Here is an 11,655-nt window from a genome sequence, read left to right as displayed (position 1 = left end):
GTTTGCTGGTCTCTGTCCTGAGACACAAGAAGAACAAAGAGAGTAGAACATCAGAGGCCAATTAATTGAAAAATGACAAATCCGGTAACAAAGGAGAAGCCTGAGTGACCCCAGATTAGTGAGACTAAGAGGAGAGAGGAAGCCCTTTGGAACCAATCCTTGGCCAAGTTGGTGCAGCCTGCAGGCCTTCTAGGGAGCTCTTTCCCTACCAACTTGTCCTGTCAGAGCTGATGGTCAAGTTGGAGCAGCTATTGCTCACTGTAGAGGGCAGTTTGTAGATCTGACATCATGGGGCTGGTTCATGATTCAGCTCACAGCACCCTTCAGCCTCAGCCACTGCAGCGAGGCCTGAGGTCTTTCTGTCAGCACGGAGAAAAAAAGCAGTTCTGGGCTTCTTTGTGGCGTTTCAGGCTTTCGTGGGTGCCATTTGCACTGTGGAACTGAGACTTTATTGAGATATTTGAATGCTTCACACAGTTTTGGAAACTTGGAAGGATCCCTGTTCTTGAAAGAGCAGGCTTCAAATTCCCAAGGGAGAGTCTGCCTTTCAGACCATCTTCTCCAGTCCCTGATAGGACAATTGCTGCCCAAGGGAAACAGGGCCCCACCCACAGGGGCCAATATTGACTCTGTGTTCCCTTTGCTTCCCAGATGCCATCTGAGGGACGTCTCCTGGAGGGCTGCCCTGCATGGCAGGAAGAGACAGAGGGAGGGCCTGTGACCATCAGGCAGGCAGAATCCCTCTGTTTTACATGTATAGCTTTCTATAGTTCTACTTAGTAATGCTTATAGTTATGTTTATCCATTCTAATGTTGTTTCTATAGATTGAATTATTTTATATATTTATATATAATATAGATTATAACTATATATAAGATCTATATTTATAGATCTGTATAGTTAAGTGTAGATATATATATAGTTATAGACTATACATACATATATATAGTGCTATTTTTTATATATAGTTACATTTATAGTTTTTCCAATTTAAATTTATATATGTCTAGAGTAAAATTAATATACATATATACATATATATAAAGTTCTATTTATAAATGCATATAGTTTTATTTGAAGAGGAATACAGATGTTCAGAGGGACAGATTTCTGTTTGTGTAGCCTTAGGCTGCATTTCAACCTCCTTCCCCCTCAGCTGCCTTTTTCACCTCTTGTTTTTCCCCCTGTGCCCCCTCTGTCCCCTCTTCCTGTGCTGGGTCCGAGCTGGGGCCAGGATGGGCAGAGCAGCAGTTCCGGCGCCGGCTGTCCCTGGAGCGGTGGGAGCTGCCAGTGGCCCCAGGCACTGTCCCCTGAGGAGCTGCTGAAGGACGACGGTGAGACTGAGGGGGCCGAGGAGGCGGTGATGCTGAAGGGACGGTGACCTTGAGCTGCTGGGGGAACTGAGGGCTGTGGGGGAGCAGAGGGCGACGGTGGCACGGAGGTGACAGGGAAGTGGCACAGGCAGAGGGGAGTGCCAGCTCTGAGGGGACAGAACGGGTCAGAAGGGACTGAGCGGGGTGAGAGGACTGCGAGGGGCTGAAGAAACTGAAGGGGGGGCTGGGGGTTTGCCGAGAGGACGGCGGGGCTGAGGGGATGGAGGGGCCAGCAGGGAGCACAGAGGGGTCAGGGACTGCAGCTCTGCCAGGCCTCGGAACCAATTCCAGAGCCTCCGCTTTTACCACAGCTGCCCTGAAGACCTTGAGGCCAGCCAGACACTGACAGGAGCCAGCAGGGAGAAGCTGAAGACCACGAGCAAGAGCAGTGAACAGGGAGCTGCTGCTGCCACCCCGAGAGCCTGGGTGAGGCCACAGGGCCAGTGAGGCCGGGCGGGGCTGAAGGTGGCGTGGGCTTTGGCCGTGGGCGCTGCCGGGCTGGGCAGGAGCGGCCCCTGCCCGTGCTGGGGCTGCTCAGCGCTCCTTGGGCAAGGCAGCTGTGCCGGCAGGGCCCGGGAGCTGTGCCGGGCTGCCGGGGGCTGCGGGACAGTCCCGCCGCGCCTGCGCTCGCCACACGCTGGCTCGCTCGGCCTGCTTGTTCTTCCCAACCCTCCTGGGGAGGCTCTGAGGTTTTCCCTCCCCTGCTGGAAGGGCAGGTGCTGCCAAGGGAAAGGTCCCAATAATGACTCGGTGTTCCCTTTGCCTCCCAGATGTCCCATCTGCTGTCCTTGTCCAGGAGAGCTGGCTGCTCTGCACGGGAGGAAGAGACCAAGGGAGAGGCTTTGAAGATGGGGGGGCTGAGTTCCCTGTCTAAAGATGAATGGACTTACGCATAAAGAGGGATAATTATGTGGATATTTATATATGTATATATGTATATTCCTATTTGTATAGGAATATTTCTGTATATATGTTTTTCTATTTATGGATGTATTCTTTATACATATGTATGGATCTATACACATCCATGTTTATAATTACATATGTGTATATAAGTATACATATATGTTGTTACAGCTGTGTTAAATTCTATTTCCTATGTATACAGCTGTGTGGGTATCTATTTCTGTTGATGCAATTACAGTTCTTTGGCTCTTTAAATAGGTATATTGCTATTTGCATAGGTAGATATGTGCATTTTTATATTTTTATCTGTATATTGGCATTTCTGTGTGGAATTCTATTTATATATGTATCCAGATGCATAGCTGTACATTTGTATTGATGGAGTTGTGTGGACATTTAGCTTGATATTTTTATATTTATAGATAGGTCTGTTTTATATATCTGCTTATATACATTGTATGTAATATTTAATCTATATGTACATCTGTAGATTGTTACAGTTATACACATCCATATGTATTTGTGTACAGCTGTGTATTTAGTTCCATTTAAACATGTATGGAGTAGTAGAGTTGTGATCACTATTTGTACAATGTTATTTAGAGAGGGAAAGCATTATTTCTACATGAGCCATATGTTTTTAGTAATATGTAATAAATTGTTAAACATCTAATTGATTTTTATGTATAGTGAGTTGTTGTAGAGGCTGGAAATAAATTACGCTTTGTTAACATAATTTAAGTTGGTACTTGTATATTTGTATATTCTTACACAACAGTATTTGTACATTTTTACATAGCATTGTTCTAATAATCTAATAAATGCCTTTTTTGACCCTTAAATGAGATTTCTATGGTTTAGTGTATCTTTTCTCTCTCTTACAGTAAAGTATCTTGCCTCCAGGGGGGGGCCAGGATCTATGAATCAAGTTCCCCAGCGCCCAACTATTCAATTTACTGAATTGTATTCATTTTTAATTAAACTCTTATTAACTCAGGAACCTAGTTTTCATACTTCTAATTCCATTTACAACATCCTTTTTGCCCATTCATTAGAAGTGTCCTTGTAATTCGGTTCCTGGGATAATTTTTGTCCCAGTTATTACACTGTGTTTAATGGTAAATCCCATCCCACCGAGGTGGATCATTCATAATTCAGGTTCTGTTTTATGTGATTTAAGATGAATTGGGAAGGGATTTTCTAGGTAATGGGTTTCAATTTTTCTGAGAAAGCCAGCACACAGAGGAAGAGATGACAGGGCATTTTTAAAACACTCAAGTCCAGAAGACTACTCCAAAATTTGACGAGACCAACAGTACTTGTGTCAGTGTGTCACCCAAAGGGCAGCAGCTGAAGTGACAGGGCTGGGCTCCTCACAAAGAGACCTGGAAAGAGGGCAAGAGAAGGCAGGGCTACCTGGAACTCAAGACAAGCTGCATGGAAAAAGAACACCCACTGTGCGTGTGGGATGAGCTTCTGCCGTACCACCAAATATACCCACATGGCCCTCATGGTTAAACGATATCAAGACATAAAAAAGGGGCGTGAATTAAAAGAGGTGAAAGAAATAGGTATCTTTTTTCCTGCTATGAAAAACTGTTTCCAGTTCAACAGAGAATTGAAAATAAAAAGAACAAGTGACACTAAGCACAGATCCCCTTTGTTGGTTTACATTGAAAAGACTTGGCTGCAGGAGGGTTTTTGGCATTTCAACTCTCCCAGCTGGAGGAAGAAAAAAAGAGAAGAAATTAGTACTGAGGAAAGAGAAATGCCAAAACCTCTCGGTGAAGACACCAGCCCGAGTTCACTCCAACTGTAGGTGATTAATCACACGCATAAAGCAACATTCTTCCTGGTGGCAGGATTTTAGCTTTGGTGAAAACACTGACAAAATTGCTGCCCATTCCCGTTGCTTCTTCTATCTCCAAAGAAAGAGAAATGTGCCAAATCTGCTGAAGACAGGCAGAGACAGTGAGAAAGAAGCAGCCAGCTGGCTGGAAAAGGGGCAAAAAAGAATGTTCAATTTCAGCATCTCCCCTTCTCCCATTGGACCTGTCTGCCTTGAAGTGGGCAACTCTGTTTGCAACCCCAACCAAAACAGTGAAGCTACTCAGTCTAATATATTTTCTCTCCCTTCAGCTATGCAGAACACGGAACGATTTTACTTATCCTGGGCAAGTCGGAAGAATTTCCCATGGGATTCCTCTCTTTGGACCCCTTTCTGAAAGCTCCTGAGCTTGCAGTGGCAGTTTGGTGTTGCGCTGCAAAGCAAAGGCAGGAGGCCGGCTGCAGGCAGAGAAGGAAAGGCTTTGCTCCACGCCCTGCCGGGCCGTGTCCGGCCAGTCCCCGGAGCCGCCACGCTGTGCCCGCAGCCCCGGCTCTGACGCGCTCGTCCCCGCCGAGTCTGGCCCGTGCCGGGGCCGCGCCGGGTGCGCGCGGGGCCGAGCGCAGCGCCGCCCTCAGGCCACGCGCCGCCAGCGCAGCCAAGGCCGTTGCAGCGCGGCCGTTGCGGCGAACAGTCGGAGACAGGTCGGGACCATGGCGGAGGTGCCGCTGCCCGCGGGGCTCAACGCCAAAAGCTTCCCTGCCAAGCTGTGGCTCCTTGTGAATAGTCCCCGCGTCCTCTCCGTGCGCTGGGACAGCCAAGCCCAGGGGCTGCTCATTGACCGCTCCCTCTTCGAGCGGGAGCTGCTCAGCCCGGGCGGCGACCAGGGGCCAGCCCCGCACACCTTCAGAGCCACTCAGTTCCGCAGCTTCGTGCGCCAGCTCTACCGCTACGGCTTCCGCAAGGTGCCGGGCCGGGCTGGCGCGGCTGCGCCGGGTGATGCCGGGGCGTGGCTCCACTACACAAACCCCTGCTTTCGCCGCGACTGCCCCGAGCTCCTGTGCCGCATCAAGCGCCGGACCGCGGCCAACAGGCCGCCGCCGCCGGTGGGCGGGGACAGGCTCAGGTGCTTCCGGCAGCTCCCGAGGGCGCGGCCGCTGCCGGACGCGCGGGAGAGACGCAGTGGCTTCAAGGCGCTCCCCAAGGAGCGGCCCCCGCTGCCGCCCAGGCCCCTGCCCAGTGGCTTCCTCCTGCTGCACAGGGAGCGGACACTGCCGGACTGGCGGGAGCTGCGCAGGCCCCAGCCCGGCCGCTTCCAGCAGCGCCCCAGGGAGCGGCCGCTGCTCACCCGGCGCCCGCCCTGCGGCTTCCACCTGCTGCACAGGGACCAGCCGGGGCCGGCCCGCTGCGAGGGGCCGAGCCGTTTCCAGGAGCTCTACGGCGAGCGGCCGCTGCCCGCCGAGCGGGAGCTGCTCCGAATCCCGCCCTGCGACTTGCTCGGGCTCCACGGGGAGCGGCCGCTGTTTCTCGGCTGGGAGGGGCCCCCCAGCCACTTCCAGGAGCTCTATGGGGAGCAGCTGCCTCCGGCCGACCGGGAGGTGGTCAGGAGCCAGCCCTGCAGCTTCCAGCAGCTCCACAGGGAGCAGCAGCCCCCAGCCTACAACCCACCAGGTAGGAAAAGAATTCTAGCTTTGCTTTTCCAAAAGGTCATGAAAATTTGGAAGTGTTTTCCCACAATGCTCTGTCATTCTGAGACAGAAATTGTCAAGCCTGCTAGGAAGGGGGTCCTAGAAGGCGAAAAGATTCTGTGCCTGGTTTTCCTGTGATGTTGCATCCAAGGCAGCAGTAGAACTCTGCATGCCAAAGCCACATTCTGGAGCCTGACCACAAGGTGTTTGGATTCTTGCAGCCACTCCGGGCAATTCATCCTCCAGCGCTCCGCCTGACAGTGCCGGCTGTGCAACAGCATCAACGGCCTCAGCAGGGAGCGCACTTAAGGAAGAGGAATCTCCACCGCTGGATCTTGGCCTAGCTGTGGAGAAGATGATTCGGGAGATCAGGAGATCCCTGTCTGAGAAGTCTCCCTCTGCTCAGGTAACCCCACTGGATGGGAATATAAGGGGCTGGACCGAGAGCTTTTTAATGCTGCTCCGTGGCTCAGAAGCAAAAGCTGCTTCAGTTGAACTTATTGAATTATTATTATGTAGTTATTGAATTATTCTTCATAAAGTAAGGTTTCTAGAAGAAGAGGGATGAAAAAGTTTCCCCCTCTTAGTGAGGATGAGAGGCCTGAGCCTGGGTTGGCCAACTTTGGGTATTCCTTTTCCTGGTAAGAATGCCTCAGCAGGGGCATTTGTGGTGATGCTTTGTAGGTTGTAACAGGCTTTGTTTGATGGGAAAGAAGAGGAGAAGAGCATTTGCAGAATTGCCACCGAAGGCCAAGTATCCCATGCAGGGAGAGGCAAGCGAGAGGTGCCTCTGTTCCAGCAGCAAATGTGGGCTCTGCCACTTTTGGGCTGGAAGGCCAAGGCAAAGCAAGGGCTGGGCTGCAGCTGCAACTGCTGCAGCTGCTGCTGTAGCTGCTGCTGCTGCTGCTGCTGCTGCTGCTGCTGCTGCTGCTGCTTTGTGAGCCCTGCTGTGCGCTGTGTAGGCGCTCCCAGAGCTGTGCATGGGGATGGGCTGGAGCTGCAGCTTTCTGATCCTTTCCTTTGACAGATTCAGTCTTTGGATTAGGAATCCCATTTCTCTAAACTCTTGCTGCTTCCCAGAGTTGCCTGGAGGGTCTGTGTTGGCACAGACCTTTTTGCGGATTATTATGTTTGTTGGCCAAAGAATGTCTCTCTCTCTCTCCTAATGTGCAGACCCAGTGCCTGCAGTACATTTATGCTTGAGGAAGGGTAGAGTCAAGGTGGGGAGTGGGATTTTTTGGATTTACCATTGTCTTATGCTCAGATGGGATGTCTTTTGTCTTCTGTAAATTCACACATAGCAGTGTTCAAACCATTTTATTCCACAATAATAGGAAACACGGCAGGCTCTGAACCATTTGGGATTCTGATTGATGGGCTACTGCAGAAGAGATGCATATTCTGCAACGGGTCTTAGTAAGAATATCTTTCTGTCTGAGGGACATTTGCAGGTGCTTAATCTTGAGCATTTACTTCCTTGGTGGAATAGAAGTACTTGATTGTCTTTTGAGTGGTTTGGTTTTTGGTGTTCTTTGCTACCCTCTAGACTTAGAGATTTTTGCCAGTGGAAATTTTGATTCTGGAAATACCCTAGGTCCATAAATGTTTGCCTGGGTCATACATATGGGGCAGCAGCAGCAGAGGGCTCCAGAAAGCACCACCTCGTGATGGATTGTCTGAGCGCTTGGGTGGGGTGGTGAGACTCCCAGCCAGAAATGTGTGCTCTGTGTGTGGCTTTGCAGCACACAGCCCTGGGCAGTGCTGGGAGCGAGCTCTGCCCTTTACTGACAGCTGTGTTGGCAACAAGGAGAGCCCCTGGCTTTCTGCTGGCTGATTTCTTACAGCTTGTGGGGTAAGCCAGGGTCAGAGCATGAGGGCACATCCCTTCATTTGGTGTCTTCTGGTTTTCTGTGTTCATGTTATGCCTCAGAGGTCATTTTGTAAAAGCCTCTGTTTAGCCTTGGCCATGGAATCCTGAATTGAAAAGATTTATCATGTGAACCGTGTGGGGAGTGTTCCGCCCCCCCCCGCCTCTGCTCCATGTCCTTTGGGAGTGGAGAAGGGTTATTGTAGCCCTGATGTGATTCCAAGAAAATATTGAGTGATCTTTGGGTTTCTTTCTTTCTGCTTTTCTTTCAAGGGGAATATTCATGTTGCCTCTGAATCCTCAGGAGGGGAACTCGTGAATGAGGCTGCAGCAGAGGAAGCTTCATCAGGCACCGAGAACTGCAGTGACAGTTCCCCAGAGCCTGAGGAGCATGGTAAGGAGAGAGCCCACATTGGTTTGAGCCCCATTGGCCCATGGCTGCTTTGAGCCTGTCCCTGGCAGGAAGGGAGATCAGAAGAGTTGAGTTCTTGTCAACAGGGTTGGTGCTTCCTGCTGCCTTTAGTTCGAGTCCTGCACTAGCACAAGCTCCCCAAACCCTGCCCTCCACACTTTTCCAGAGGCTCTGACACTGAGTCCTGTGCTGTGACAAGAGAGCCGGGAATAAGCGTGACCTTGTGGGAGCTGTGTCACCAAGCTGGGTGTCCCAGTTTTGTGCTGAAGTCCATGGATCAATTTTCTTCAGGGTGACAGGGGAGGCCCGGCTGAGCACCTCTTGTAAGAACAGGGGTGAAAAAAAGAGCGAAAAAAGAGGGCAGAAGTCCAAATCGCTGACTGTAGTTCCAGTTTGCTGGTCTCTGTCCTGAGACACAAGAAGAACAAAGAGTGTAGAACATCAGAGGCCAATTAATTGAAAAATGACAAATCCGGTAACAAAGGAGAAGCCTGAGTGACCCCAGATTAGTGAGACTAAGAGGAGAGAGGAAGCCCTTTGGAACCAATCCTTGGCCAAGTTGGTGCAGCCTGCAGGCCTTCTAGGGAGCTCTTTCCCTACCAACTTGTCCTGTCAGAGCTGATGGTCAAGTTGGAGCAGCTATTGCTCACTGTAGAGGGCAGTTTGTAGATCTGACATCATGGGGCTGGTTCATGATTCAGCTCACAGCACCCTTCAGCCTCAGCCACTGCAGCGAGGCCTGAGGTCTTTCTGTCAGCACGGAGAAAAAAAGCAGTTCTGGGCTTCTTTGTGGCGTTTCAGGCTTTCGTGGGTGCCATTTGCACTGTGGAACCGAGACTTTATTGAGATATTTGAATGCTTCACACAGTTTTGGAAACTTGGAAGGATCCCTGTTCTTGAAAGAGCAGGCTTCAAATTCCCAAGGGAGAGTCTGCCTTTCAGACCATCTTCTCCAGTCCCTGATAGGACAATTGCTGCCCAAGGGAAATGGGGCCCCACCCACAGGGGCCAATATTGACTCTGTGTTCCCTTTGCTTCCCAGATGCCATCTGAGGGACGTCTCCTGGAGGGCTGCCCTGCATGGCAGGAAGAGACAGAGGGAGGGCCTGTGACCATCAGGCAGGCAGAATCCCTCTGTTTTACATGTATAGCTTTCTATAGTTCTACTTAGTAATGCTTATAGTTATGTTTATCCATTCTAATGTTGTTTCTATAGATTGAATTATTTTATATATTTATATATAATATAGATTATAACTATATATAAGATCTATATTTATAGATCTGTATAGTTAAGTGTAGATATATATATAGTTATAGACTATACATACATATATATAGTGCTATTTTTTATATATAGTTACATTTATAGTTTTTCCAATTTAAATTTATATATGTCTAGAGTAAAATTAATATACATATATACATATATATAAAGTTCTATTTATAAATGCATATAGTTTTATTTGAAGAGGAATACAGATGTTCAGAGGGACAGATTTCTGTTTGTGTAGCCTTAGGCTGCATTTCAACCTCCTTCCCCCTCAGCTGCCTTTTTCACCTCTTGTTTTTCCCCCTGTGCCCCCTCTGTCCCCTCTTCCTGTGCTGGGTCCGAGCTGGGGCCAGGATGGGCAGAGCAGCAGTTCCGGCGCCGGCTGTCCCTGGAGCGGTGGGAGCTGCCAGTGGCCCCAGGCACTGTCCCCTGAGGAGCTGCTGAAGGACGACGGTGAGACTGAGGGGGCCGAGGAGGCGGTGATGCTGAAGGGACGGTGACCTTGAGCTGCTGGGGGAACTGAGGGCTGTGGGGGAGCAGAGGGCGACGGTGGCACGGAGGTGACAGGGAAGTGGCACAGGCAGAGGGGAGTGCCAGCTCTGAGGGGACAGAACGGGTCAGAAGGGACTGAGCGGGGTGAGAGGACTGCGAGGGGCTGAAGAAACTGAAGGGGGGGCTGGGGGTTTGCCGAGAGGACGGCGGGGCTGAGGGGATGGAGGGGCCAGCAGGGAGCACAGAGGGGTCAGGGACTGCAGCTCTGCCAGGCCTCGGAACCAATTCCAGAGCCTCCGCTTTTACCACAGCTGCCCTGAAGACCTTGAGGCCAGCCAGACACTGACAGGAGCCAGCAGGGAGAAGCTGAAGACCACGAGCAAGAGCAGTGAACAGGGAGCTGCTGCTGCCACCCCGAGAGCCTGGGTGAGGCCACAGGGCCAGTGAGGCCGGGCGGGGCTGAAGGTGGCGTGGGCTTTGGCCGTGGGCGCTGCCGGGCTGGGCAGGAGCGGCCCCTGCCCGTGCTGGGGCTGCTCAGCGCTCCTTGGGCAAGGCAGCTGTGCCGGCAGGGCCCGGGAGCTGTGCCGGGCTGCCGGGGGCTGCGGGACAGTCCCGCCGCGCCTGCGCTCGCCACACGCTGGCTCGCTCGGCCTGCTTGTTCTTCCCAACCCTCCTGGGGAGGCTCTGAGGTTTTCCCTCCCCTGCTGGAAGGGCAGGTGCTGCCAAGGGAAAGGTCCCAATAATGACTCGGTGTTCCCTTTGCCTCCCAGATGTCCCATCTGCTGTCCTTGTCCAGGAGAGCTGGCTGCTCTGCACGGGAGGAAGAGACCAAGGGAGAGGCTTTGAAGATGGGGGGGCTGAGTTCCCTGTCTAAAGATGAATGGACTTACGCATAAAGAGGGATAATTATGTGGATATTTATATATGTATATATGTATATTCCTATTTGTATAGGAATATTTCTGTATATATGTTTTTCTATTTATGGATGTATTCTTTATACATATGTATGGATCTATACACATCCATGTTTATAATTACATATGTGTATATAAGTATACATATATGTTGTTACAGCTGTGTTAAATTCTATTTCCTATGTATACAGCTGTGTGGGTATCTATTTCTGTTGATGCAATTACAGTTCTTTGGCTCTTTAAATAGGTATATTGCTATTTGCATAGGTAGATATGTGCATTTTTATATTTTTATCTGTATATTGGCATTTCTGTGTGGAATTCTATTTATATATGTATCCAGATGCATAGCTGTACATTTGTATTGATGGAGTTGTGTGGACATTTAGCTTGATATTTTTATATTTATAGATAGGTCTGTTTTATATATCTGCTTATATACATTGTATGTAATATTTAATCTATATGTACATCTGTAGATTGTTACAGTTATACACATCCATATGTATTTGTGTACAGCTGTGTATTTAGTTCCATTTAAACATGTATGGAGTAGTAGAGTTGTGATCACTATTTGTACAATGTTATTTAGAGAGGGAAAGCATTATTTCTACATGAGCCATATGTTTTTAGTAATATGTAATAAATTGTTAAACATCTAATTGATTTTTATGTATAGTGAGTTGTTGTAGAGGCTGGAAATAAATTATGCTTTGTTAACATAATTTAAGTTGGTACTTGTATATTTGTATATTCTTACACAACAGTATTTGTACATTTTTACATAGCATTGTTCTAATAATCTAATAAATGCCTTTTTTGACCCTTAAATGAGATTTCTATGGTTTAGTGTATCTTTTCTCTCTCTTACAGTAAAGTATCTTGCCTCCAGGGGGGGGCC

At 49.4% G+C, this 11,655-nt stretch overlaps 2 long non-coding RNA genes across 2 annotated transcripts; both read left to right on the top strand.

The window, feature by feature from the left end:
- Positions 1–968: 968 nt before the first annotated feature.
- LOC131573223 (uncharacterized) lies at positions 969–3,016 on the top strand. The gene is made up of 3 exons (XR_009276147.1): positions 969–1,335; positions 1,686–1,800; positions 2,145–3,016. It is a non-coding gene; the product is annotated as an uncharacterized LOC131573223 (long non-coding RNA).
- Positions 3,017–9,431: 6,415 nt separating this feature from the next.
- LOC131573239 (uncharacterized) lies at positions 9,432–11,448 on the top strand. The gene is made up of 3 exons (XR_009276161.1): positions 9,432–9,798; positions 10,149–10,263; positions 10,608–11,448. It is a non-coding gene; the product is annotated as an uncharacterized LOC131573239 (long non-coding RNA).
- Positions 11,449–11,655: the final 207 nt, after the last annotated feature.

The sequence above is a fragment of the Poecile atricapillus genome, chromosome Z, assembly GCF_030490865.1.
Source record: "Poecile atricapillus isolate bPoeAtr1 chromosome Z, bPoeAtr1.hap1, whole genome shotgun sequence".
In the NCBI taxonomy this organism is placed as follows: Eukaryota; Metazoa; Chordata; class Aves; order Passeriformes; family Paridae; genus Poecile; species Poecile atricapillus.
This window is presented reverse-complemented; position numbering and strand designations above follow the sequence as displayed.